Source organism: Vespa mandarinia, chromosome 23 (assembly GCF_050613455.1).
Source record: "Vespa mandarinia isolate Hongniang chromosome 23, ASM5061345v1, whole genome shotgun sequence".
NCBI classification, from domain to species: domain Eukaryota; kingdom Metazoa; phylum Arthropoda; class Insecta; order Hymenoptera; family Vespidae; genus Vespa; species Vespa mandarinia.
The window spans coordinates 1,525,001-1,537,500 of NC_140832.1; the positions used below are offsets into that span (position 1 = coordinate 1,525,001).

At 29.1% G+C, this 12,500-nt stretch overlaps 1 protein-coding gene across 3 annotated transcripts in view; it reads left to right on the forward strand.

Annotated features, from left to right (window-relative positions):
* LOC118444392 (neuronal growth regulator 1-like) overlaps nucleotides 1–12,500 on the forward strand; it is an 86,963-nt gene that overhangs the window by 53,845 nt on the left and 20,618 nt on the right. Inside the window, exon 1 of one of the 3 annotated variants that reach the window (XM_035872614.2) lies at nucleotides 5,539–5,633. The exons of the other annotated variants lie outside the window; for them this stretch is intronic. The gene's annotated coding sequence lies outside the window, so the exon portion shown is untranslated. Of the gene's footprint in view, nucleotides 1–5,538; nucleotides 5,634–12,500 lie in introns of those variants that run through there. 3 annotated transcript variants of the gene reach the window in all.

Here is a 12,500-nt window from a genome sequence, read left to right on the forward strand (position 1 = left end):
AATAAGTCCTGTTTTCTTAATTAAATGAAATGTTCACGTTACACGGCCACAAAGTGCAAAGGATTAAAATAATATTTAATGGATTTTCTTCGTTGTCATTTAATCTCAACTTATGGAAACAACCTTATGGAAGATTCCATTAAATTTGCATTTAAATACGGGACAGTAGAAAAATATTCACTTTTCGTTGGAGTTTTCGACTCGACTTGTTAAGATTGTATTTTATTTATCTACAAAAAATTGATTGAATATATTTAATTAATTTTTTACGCAACAATAATCAAACAAAATCTCGGACGTCTTTTCAACAATTAGGTATTTTAATTAAAAAAAAAAAAAAAAAAAAAAAAAGGAGAAAAAAAAACACATGATCATGATGCTGATCGTAATGCTCATTTATATTTCAAAATCTAAAGTCGCATTTATCGTCTTTCTTATTTTTTCTTTCTTGCTCTTTTTTTTTTGTTTTTTTAATTTATAGAGATCGATATATCGATATATTGAATTAGATCACGATTAAATAGAATGAGTACGAACCAAAGCAAATCATGTATATTTTTAGTGAAATCGAATAAATGGATGACCGAGTTCGATACTAATATTTCGAGCAAATACGAACGAAAGATGTATTAATTAATTGCATTATTGATTAAATAACTGATGAAACAAGAAGATCTTGGCATGGGTTTAATAAAAATAAATATGCAAATTAATGATCGACAATAAATAAACAATGTAAAGGCATATATATATATATATATATGTGTGTGTGTGTGTGTAGAAAAATATATATCGTTCGGGATCCAAATCTTTCTAGATCCAATATGTTTCGTTAATAGTTTATTAAAAAAAAAAAAAAAAAAAAAAAATTCAAACCATTAAACGATTAACTTCGTCTTCGACATTTTTAAAGAAATTGATCTTTAAATTTTTCCCTTCTTAAGAAGAAATTCTCTGAGATGGCTCCAAAACATTCGTCGTTCTCGTTGTAGATCAAAATTGAAGGAAATTGATCCTCCAGCAGATTGAAATTGAATTGACAATAATTTAGATACAATAAAGTAAACAATAAAATAAACAATAAAGTATTATAGATTCAATGATGATGATCTGAAAGAGAATTATAAGTAAACAATTTTTCTTGAATTTATTTCAATAAAAATAAGATTGTAAAATTATATTAATTAATATAAAATGTATGAACGTTAACTTAATAATTTTCTATACAAAAGAAAGTGCACTAGGTTTAACGTGCATCTTTTATGATCTCTACTGACTCTAACAAGGGGGACAATTATTTATTAATAACGGAACGGCACAGAATTTAACACGCTTAAATACGTATATGTGAATGTGTAAAACGAATGGAAACTTAGTATGAAATAAAATATAAATACTAACTCTATTGTTAACTGATTTATACACGATCGATTTCAGGTATTATATATATTTTTTTTTATTTTTTTTTTAGTGACGTACGTACGTTACTAAAAAAAAAAAAATAAAAATAGTCACTTTAAATCACGAATCGAAATTTTTATTAATGGACGAACACTGACTCGACCTGCTCGTTTTCTTTTTTTTTTTTTAATTTAAACGATACTATCGTTCTTTCGCGCATCATTTCTGATCAGCTGAAAATAGAAAAAAAAAAGAAAAAAAAAGAAAAAAAAAGAAAAGAACAAGATTATTGGTATCAATATGTTGTACAATAAAAGGAAAAGAAAAAAGAAGAAAAAAAAATCTATTATAACATTATTGAAGATTAGAAAGAAAATTAGAAAATTTATATACTAAAGTTCTTGTTGATTCTTGCACGATAAGCATCCTGCATCAAGATCATGATGAATCATGTATTAATACGAGCATTATCTTATTTCAAATATTTTGTTATTTAATTTATTTTAATCAGCTTATTTAATCGCACAAAGATATATATATACATTACGAGCTAATATTGACTTTAATATCGCGTAGTTGCACGCAGTAATAAGAAATTATACTTTTATAAATGAAATATGTATCTGTAAAAAAAAAAAAAAAAAGAAATATTAGATGTTAAACAAACAGTAAATTTAATTTTTATAAATCATTCCTATCTGAAGACAGTCAAATATCGAAAAATTTATGAATCAATTAATTAAATTATATAGAAGCTACAAAATGTTAATTATTTTTGAAATTTGTCGAAATATGTAGATAATTGTGCTAGAAAAAAGAAAGAAAAAAAAAAAAAAAAGAACAGATCACCCGGGTTTTATCACGTAGAGAATTATTATAGATAAAGATTTAATTCATAATAAAAAGTAAATAATCATAAACAAAATAAACAAAATAATAACTACGTAGGAAGGACAAATAAACAGTATCGATTGTTACCTAAAAACTATTCTTATTGTTATAATTTTTCATTTTATATTGAAATATTATATATTGTTCAATTAATTATGATAATATTCATTAATTAATTTTAACTTAATTAAATCCGATTTTAACTTTTAATTTTAACGATAACGATAAAATAATATTATAATATAATATTAATGTATAAGTTTATTAATATAAATAACATCAATATTATTATTAATATTTATAAGAATAAAATAATATTAATTATAATGAAAATTTAAGTTTATTATATATTTTTATAATATAAATAAAATATTTTAATTAAATTTATATTATTCTTATATATATATATATATATATATATATATATATAATAAATTAATAATGTTTAAAGTTCATTATTATAAACATATTATACATATATTTTGCAATTAATAATTATAATATATTAATGACAATTCATTTATATATACATATAAATAAATTGTAATGGAATGAAATCAATTAATTGATAATTAATTTCATGATTATAATATGAAAATAATATTACTTACATAAGCCGCAGGAACGAAGACGAGTTCTGCTACGGAACAAGTCTTTCAATGGACTGAGAGATCTTGTATAACATACATTGAAAATATCACACGCTATCTGACAACAACAAAGGACGAATAGCTTCGTTTACGTTCTCTCTTCGTGAAAGCGAATTTCCTGGAACATACGAGGCAAAATAACACAATGGAAAGTTCGTTCGAAAGCAATATACTTTTTCTATCAAAACATACTCCAATCTTTTCATTCAAAATATATAAATATTCGTTAATACACTTTACGTACGAAGAGCGTAAAATAAATAAAACTGTACTATCTATATTGATTTTTGTCAATTTGTTTACATACGTATATATGTAATTTATACGTTGAAAATATTATCTATTAATTTATAAATTTTAAGAATATTTATTGATAAGAAATAAAATTGTACGTCAGAAATAATACGTCAACGTAATCCGACGAATTGATAAAGACGTTTACAAAAGCCAATAATAAAATTGACGAAATGTTAATCCAATGATTATACGTATAACATCAATTTTTTTTTTTACACTAGCCGATCTTAATTTTTTAATTTATTATTGAATAATTGTCGAAGTATATAATGTAGATGCGTCATATGTATCGAAATGTAGTTTTTTTAATCGAAACGATAAAAATAAGTGTTCAGTGTGAATAAAAATCTATGAATAAAAATAAAAATCTTGAATTAAACTGAAAAATGAAAGTACACGACGAACGAGACACATTGTGTCTACTATTTTTAATCAAGAATATCTTTTAAATGCGATATTCTTTTAACTCGCGAATTTTCGAACGTGAAAATTACGATATTGACAATCGATTGATATATTAGAAGTTAGAAAATGTATGTTAGAAAAATTATACGAATTATCTATAAATAATAGAATTATACAAATTTCTTATCTATTTGGATAGAGTCCATATAATCATTTTTCTCGATTTATTATTTATATATACAAAAAAAAAAAAAAAGAAAAGAAGAAAAAAAGAAAAAAAAATAGAAAAAGAAAAAAACATTATAAATACGAAAAGATGAATATGAGAATCATGAAAATCAATGAATTAAATAACTCCTTAAATTTTATTCGATAATGATTTTTCAAAAGATAAAATCTAAGAACAAATTATTCTTACGATATAAATGTAGTAACCGGATGTAGCTAGAATTAAGCGGAAATAGTAATCATGTAATAAGAAAATTGTGATAATGTAATATCCCACGAATATTATGAACTGTATTTAAATTGATCTCATTTATATTTATAATATGTACTTGTACATATTCTTCTTTTAATTAAGTATTGAAAGAAGGAAGATCGGGCAACGTTACACGATTGTTTTATATAATTTGTTTGAATAGTAATTCATTAATGAAAATTCTTAATTATTAAAAATATCTTAATTATTGAAAATTCTTCTCGAATATCATGATTATGAGAAAGAACAAAAAAAAAAAGAAAAGAAAAGAAAAGAAAAGAAAAGAAAAGAAATTGAAGAAAAAAAGACACAAATCTCTTCGAGAATTAAAATTTTCAAATGAATGGTATATTTTTAACGCAATTAATTCCTCCTTAGATATAAAGCTTGATATTACATAGATATCATTTTAATGTGACGATTTATTTGTATTACGATTTTTAATCGATTTAAATTAGAAAACATAAAATATGATTCAAAAGATTCGCAAAACACGTCTTGTATATCGTTGTTTCTCTCGTATATCTTGTTCGAATTGCTTGAGAATTTCTTTCTATTTGAAAGAAATGCAAGGAAATGTATGGATTATGCAAGTGAAACGATATCTCTATTTTCTCTTTGATCTATGTATTCTCTTGGCCGACTTTTCAGTGCTCTATGTATATATCCTATATATATTTATACATATATATATATGTACTTTTCTCACTGTTATTTCTTATATCGAAAGATTTTCTCATAGCACTCAACGATATTAATGATTTCTTATTGTAAGAACAAGTATACATCTTTCTTTAAATTCATTTTTAATAAGATTATCTCATTTAATTTTAATTAAGAAACGACATTGTTTTAAGGAAAATTTGACTTTAACGACGATAACTTATACAGATAAGAATTCAAATTGACTCGGTGATAAACGCGTTAGATGGACACCAAGACAAATTGCTTCTACGAGTTACTGTCTCGTCGTGCGCATGCACCAAGCTAAATGGACCGTAACGATTATTTAGTCATATAGGTGTGCAGGTTATTTTTAATCACAAAGGCCGAGGTGCGAGCTACGAAAACGCGTACTTAGTCAGTACTATATTTCCTCCTGGTGTAACATTATCACGGGAAACAACGAATATATAAATAACGTCATTCATTTTTTCGTTCGTTCTAAAAAAAAAGAAAAAAGAAAAAAAAAGGAAAAAAAAAATGAAAAAGGAAAAAGAGAAAGAATTGAATTTCTTTCAAATATTTTTATTTCCTTTCGTTATTTTCCATTGATTTCAATGAATTATCGTATGCTTTTTAAACGACAAAAAAAAAAAGAAAAAAGAAAAATGTAAGATAAGTCTAATAAATCCAATAAAGAATATTTGGTAATGCGCATGTCTACTGATAAGAAACGAGTTCTATGGTTATGGCGCGAACAGGATGTTAGTCGAGCGGAAACCACAGAAAAACATTGTCTGTCCTCCGCAGAACGAGCTCGGTCAAGAGATTAAGGTAATCCTAAGGTAATCAATGACTCTCGTTCCAAAGGTTTCAACAGATTAATCGTAAGTCGATCTTACCTCTGAATTCTTTCGCAGGCCATAATTGCGAGAAGAGAAATTATTATCATTGGTATAATCGTTTCGTAATATTTACTTATATATATATATATATATATATATATATATATATATAATATCTTTAAATTTGTTTATTATTAAATCGCCAATAATTTTGCCGATATAATTATAAAGGTTTTTCCTGCTTATGATCAATTTTAATTCATTAGAATAAAATCAGGTTTTACAGTAATACGAAAATTAAGCAACAGACCTGAAGTTGCATTTTATATTTTCTCATACATATATACATACGTACATACGTAAATACGTAGATAGATAGATAGATAGATAGGATACATACATATATACATATGTTTGAAACACTTCCACGTGATACTCCACTGAGAATTCATTTCTCCCAAAGCTACATTTCGCCTAGAAAACTGATTATACTAACTCGTAACGCGATGTATTTCATATCAGTATGTAAATCGTATGACTATTAAAAGCTAGAGGATCGAGAGGATCGTTTTTCATTCCTTTCCTCTTTCTTTTTTCTTTTTTTCTTTTTTGTTTTCTTTCTTCCCTCCCTCCCCCACACCCACCTTTCTCTCTCTCTCTCTCTCTTCTCAAATCACACACGAAATCTTTTTTCGCTTAGTACCGATTCGATCTTTGTGTCATTTGATTTTATTCGAACCAAGAGTGAAATTTCATCGATCGAACATTCAACTTGGCGACTAATTCGATAGAGGAGGAGATTGAAAATTGGTTCAGTGAATAATACGGCACTCGTGTTTTGATTTCGATCGAACAAATTATACATAAGCGTATTGCGTCTCAGGAAAATGATTCGTTAGCAGGACAAAAGGGGGATGGGAATAGAGGATGGGAGGGTGGGGAAGAGAGAGAGAGAGAGAGAGAGGTAGGTAAGAGGGAAATTAAATTCTGGATAACACGCCATGTCCTCTATGTATCCGTATATTGGTATCTATATATGGTACAAAAAACGAGTGTAATTCGGACTTCATACGATCGAACTTACCGATATGAATTTAAATTAATGGCAAGACCATTGGTTGAAAGAAGAGAAAAAAAGAAACAAATAGAGAAAGAGAGGGAGACGGGGGAAAGGAAGGAGGGGGGGTGGGCCGGAAAAACGAAGGAATAAAAATATGAATGAATGTATGTTGTATGTATGAATATCTTAAAGAATATATAGAAAAAAAATGTATATTTGTTAATTCTATCGTTTAATAATTTCGTCAGAATTCGTTTTGGACGAACGAACAGCGAAAGGGCTTTTCGTACAACAAAATGAACGAACGTGCAAGAGGAGAAGGATGGAATGGAGGTGGATGAAATGGAGGAGGATGAGGAGGATGAGTGCATGTGGTTAGAAGTGGAAGAGAGATGATGGTGGGAGTGCGGGGGCGGGGGGCGGGGGGAGGAGGGAGGAGGAGAGTGCAGACTACTGCGGAAACGGAAGATGTCACATTCATCGTAATTTTGGGGCGAGTCTCGCGGGACGGCGCTTGTGAACCTCGGCGTCTCATAAATAGCAAAAATTTTACACCAGGGAAATATCAGATTCTACGGAGTAACAGTAAAGCGCTCGAATAAAGGTTGGGTAGCAAACGAGCTCGCATCTTCCTCTTTTTTTTTTTTTTTTTTTTTTTTTAACACCACTGAGAGACTTGCGAGACGTTTCAATTGTAATCGGGAATAGTAATCGAGATAATATTATAACGAAATAACGTTTGCCGTATATTCGTTTGCATATTTTTTACAATATCATTTTTATATCTCAACTATTTGAACGATACGCGTACGTAAAAATTTTTTTAATTGCATAATCCAAAATTATCTTATCTATTTCATCGCGAATGAAACTTACCATCGAAAATTTTCATTTTGATCTATGATACGAAAAGGATCGGGAACTATTTCAAATATCGTCTGTTAATTTTATTAACCCAGTTTTATATCTCGATATTATATAAAATGTTCGAAGTTTAAGAATTTTTCGCGCTTCTGAATTTGGACTTCGGAGTTATTTTTCATTCATCTTGAATTCAATGGAAAAATATTCAATTTAATCGAGGAGAAAAAGCATCATAACTATTTGAAATATCGTTCGCCGGATATCGTCTGGGAGTCCTATTACAATAGCTTTCATATCGGAATAATTTTGGAAATTTTTCAAGTTCACAAATTCCGCCAGAAATTCTCTCGTGTTATTTTAGTTTGATCGTTTAAATAGAATTTGAATTATCAGATCTAATCAACCAATAAAAATCGAAATATAATTTATCGGTCTGTGTACCAAATTCTTGTATTATTTTTGTCAATTGATATGATCTTTCGTGAATTATGAATGATCTCCGTGTTATCTTTTTTTTTTCATTACGAAAAAGAAAAAAAGAAAAAAAAGAAAACAATAAAAAGGACAAAAGGAAAGATAAAAAACGATTTGACAAAAATCTGTCAGAATTAAACGTCCAAGTTATGAGTGGCAGGGAAAGGGAAGGAAACGAAGGAGATGAAGAAGGAGGAGGAGGAGGAGAAGGAAGTCAAAAAATGAAAAAGGCAAAGTGAGAGATAAGCATCAGAAAGTGGACAGGTGAAAAACAAAAAGGAAAAAGAAAAAAAGAATAGAATTGGGGGAAATATTTCTTAATTTCGCGCTCGGCCGAATAACGTGGAAAAAGAGGAATGAAAAGAGCGATGAGAGTTCGCCGAAAAGAGGTTCGTCCTGCGTGTCACGCTTCCTGCCGCGCGTCACGCTAAAATAGAAATAATAAAAGCCACGTGTCTGACGGTATTTCACGCGTACTCGTAGACCGCGAAATTGTTTTGCGCGAATTTTCCACGAATTACGGTGTTATCGCGGAAGGAAGAAAGAAATTGGAACGCAAGGTGTATATAACGATTAAACAATTAACTATACGAGACTATTCACCATTCTTTTTCTCGCTTTTAACGGGAACAAAATTATTGTCGATCGATAAGATATACCACTCGAGTTATTATTATTATTTTCCTTTCTTTTTTTTTTTTTTTTTTTTTTTCTTTTTTCTTTTTTCTGTCATACGAAACAAACAGAGAGAAGCATCGAAATGTACGTGAAATATATCATTAAGTTTTCTCGAACGTGACATCAATCGTCGACAAGTTAAAACACGAAGCCATCATTATATTATTACATTTATTAACATTATAATTATTAATTTTATTCTCGACTATATATGTATTATACAATATCCATCTGTCAGTTACGTCAAAGTCAGCTGGGATCATTCCATAAACACGTTAATGTATGGACAAAGGGGTATATGATATTTCGGGAATACGATGCATTAGAAATGCCACTTGTTTCATAAATAATCGTATAATGTCACTCGTCATATGTATGACATGAATATTATCGTACGTTGATCGTATTTATTGTTATAATCGTATCGAATATAACGATCATGAGATTTTCTCTCTCTCTCTCTCTCCCTCTCGTGAAATTGTAATCCAATGAAAAAATCATTAGCCAATGGAAATGACGTATTTGATAGAACGATGCCCGCATGTATGTATGTATATCGTCTCGTTTGTTATACGATTATAGTCAAAATGAAATATTTCGCGAAAATATATCGAAATTTTTGTTAATAACTCTTAAAGAAAAAAGATATATATGTTTTTTTTTTTTTTTTTTTAGACAAAAAAAGGAAAAGAAAGAGTGAGAGAGAGAGAGAGAGATAGATAAATCGTTACATATAAATTCCATCAGAAAATTTGTGTAATCTCGCATGCTTTCGAGAGTGGCCACGACGATGAGGTACGCCGTTCGACGGAACACGCGATTGCTTTCGGACGTCCTGTTAAATATTTAAAAGGATTCCTGACCGGAAACGAATCGCTTATACCACCGGAATCGTTGCCATTGTTTTGATAAAATTTATAAAATAATACATTTCTTTAATTCGCGTGGAACATTTTACAATTGGCCAAAGCATACACCTTTAACATCATAAATTGATTACTAATTTCATACTCGAGATAATAGTTTCATTTTCTAAATTATATAAGATCAATTTGATTCTATCCTTTCTCGATAGCTTTCTCGTTATCCTCCATCTTTTTCTTTATCTTCTTCTTCTACTGTTCTTTTTTCTTTTTTTTTTCTTTTTCTTTTTTTTCAATATCAACAAATTGTAATTGATAATTTACGTTTGTAATTACACGAATATTGATACAGCAATAGATTTCTTTTTGCTAATATAGTAATACAGAAAAAAAAAAAAAATTAGTCCGTCGTTTTTACGAGAAATTTCGTAATTTTAATATGTTATTTATTTATTTATTTATTTTTTTTTTTTTTTCTTATTCTTCTTATATTAACTATTTACATTGGCTTTGATTGATAACTGATCATAGAAATATACATTTCAATTTATTTCCCTCAAATTTATTATTGATTTCAGGATAACGAGTTAATGAAAAATAAATAAATATATGTATATATATATATATATATTTATTTATATATTTTTTTTACATAGACACACACACACACACACACACACACATATATATATATATATTTGATAATTGTAAATCAAGTATTAAGAACAATTGTGATAGTTCTTTAATGGGCAAAGCGAAACACGAAAGCAAATTTTGGTCTATCTTATCTCATCATATACGAGAGAGAAGCTTTCAAAGACGTTAACCGCATTGCCGTTTAACGAGCAAGGTCATCTTTCTTCTCTTTCTCGTTGAAGGTTTTGAAAATACCGCTCGAGGTCTCAGAGCGGAATTGAAAACCACCGTTGGTCTGGGGCACTATGTTTACTTTGAAAACTCTCACGTATGTATTCGTTCGAAACGAATGGTTCTCGTGTCGGGTTTACGAACGGTTTGGTCCAGCTAACCGCAGACTCGTGCTCAATGTAACGCGCGTGCCTTTCCTGAATCTGCAGGAAAAAAAAAAGAGAAGAAAGAAAAGAAAAAAAAAAAAAGAAAAAAAAAGAACAAAAAAAAAAAATAGATCCTTACGAGCTTTTAATCTAATTTCAATCTCATACGATTATTTTAGCCTTAACTATTAATCCTTAATTGGATTGACTTATTAGCAAGTCTTGTTTGTTGTTGTTTGTTTGCTTTTTTTTTTTTTCTTTTTTTTTCCTTTTTACGATTTAATCGTAAGATAATCGTACGGATAGCCGTAAAAATTTGTTATTTCCACAATTGATCCCCTTAAAAATGTTCTTATTAATTAATTAAAGCTATATAAGTAATAATTAAAGCTATTCGTTCGTCCTACAGATTAATATATCTTGAATTTTATAAATATATTTTTGTCGAATTATAATTATTTTAAGATATCTCATAAACGATAGAAAAGTATAGGTCTCTTCTAAAAAAAAAAAAAAAAAAAAAAAAAAATAAAAAAGTAAACCTATTGAGAATCATAAAGATTAGAATAGGGAATCTTCAATGATATTCTTGATCACGTAATTTCTAAAAGATATCTGATAAATCAAAACTTTCGATTAGAATAATACATTTCTCAAAACTTAAAAATACACGATATGTCTATCTTGATATTCTCGTTTCTCTGTCAACTGACAGTTGTTTTTCTTTCATTAAAGATAAAACGTAGCGTAAGAAGATCACTCAACGATGATCGAATTATTTCTACTTGTCGAATAGCAAATAAAGAGGATTTCGAAAGAAAATCGTTCGTACTTTTCTCTCTCTCTCTCTCTCTCTCTCTCTCTCTCTTTCTCTCTCTACTTCCAATTATCGATTAAATCGTTTAAAAATTTACTACGAAGAAACGTACGGCAACAAGAGTATACTACGATCGTCGAATGAAAGACAAAAATAGAAATAGAAAATAAAACGAAATAAGAGAGATCGATGTGTATGTATACTCTCGGAACAAACTGATACCGCACGTCTGTTTATCTTTAATTTCTCAAGGACAATTTAGAATTTCCAAACGTATATAAATAGTACGTAAAGGTCACGACGAAGGAAGAAGAAGAAGAAGAAGAAGAAGAAGAAGAAGAAGGAGAAATCTGTTATAAAACAATATCAATTTTTTTTTTTTCATCTTTTATTATACGTAAAGGAAACGAAAGAAAGAGAGAGAAAGAGAGAGTACATTAAATGACAAGTGATAATATGTATATTTAAAAACTAAACATTGTCTTTGGAATTTCCGGTATGTTGTTGATTAGTCGGCTCGTTTATCCTTCTTTATCTTCTTTACACGTTATCCGAACGAAGAGAGTGGAAGGACCATAGTACTCAGGCCATATCGATCGTCTAGAGAGCTTTGGTGCTTTAGTTTGAAAGCGTTCACGACAAAAAAGGTCTGACTATGGAAAGGGTGCAGTGTACGGTTAGTTCTCTCTCTCTCTCTCTCTCTCTCTCTCTCTCTCTCTCTCTCTCTCTCTTTCTCTTTTGCTCTCTCTCTCTCTCTCTCTTTCTGTCGGAGAGACCAGCTAATGTCACGTTAGAAACGCCTCGCGTGTGATTTACAGAGAATCCCTTTGTTTGACCCTCGCTCTTCACCCCCCCCCGGTCACCCACCCCTTCTACTCATTTCCCTTGGCTATTCTTCTCCCTTTGACTACTCCATTCTTTCTCTTTCAAACCCTGTTTAGAGTTTTCGAGCCTTTTTCGTTCGACGTAAAGTACCATGTTAAAAATTTCAACGAGATTCGGAAATCAAATTGAACGATTATCAATCATTAAACGTTTCTACACAAACGTTTTTTTTTGTTTTCTTTTGTTTATTTTCCCCACTTTATTCCTAATTTC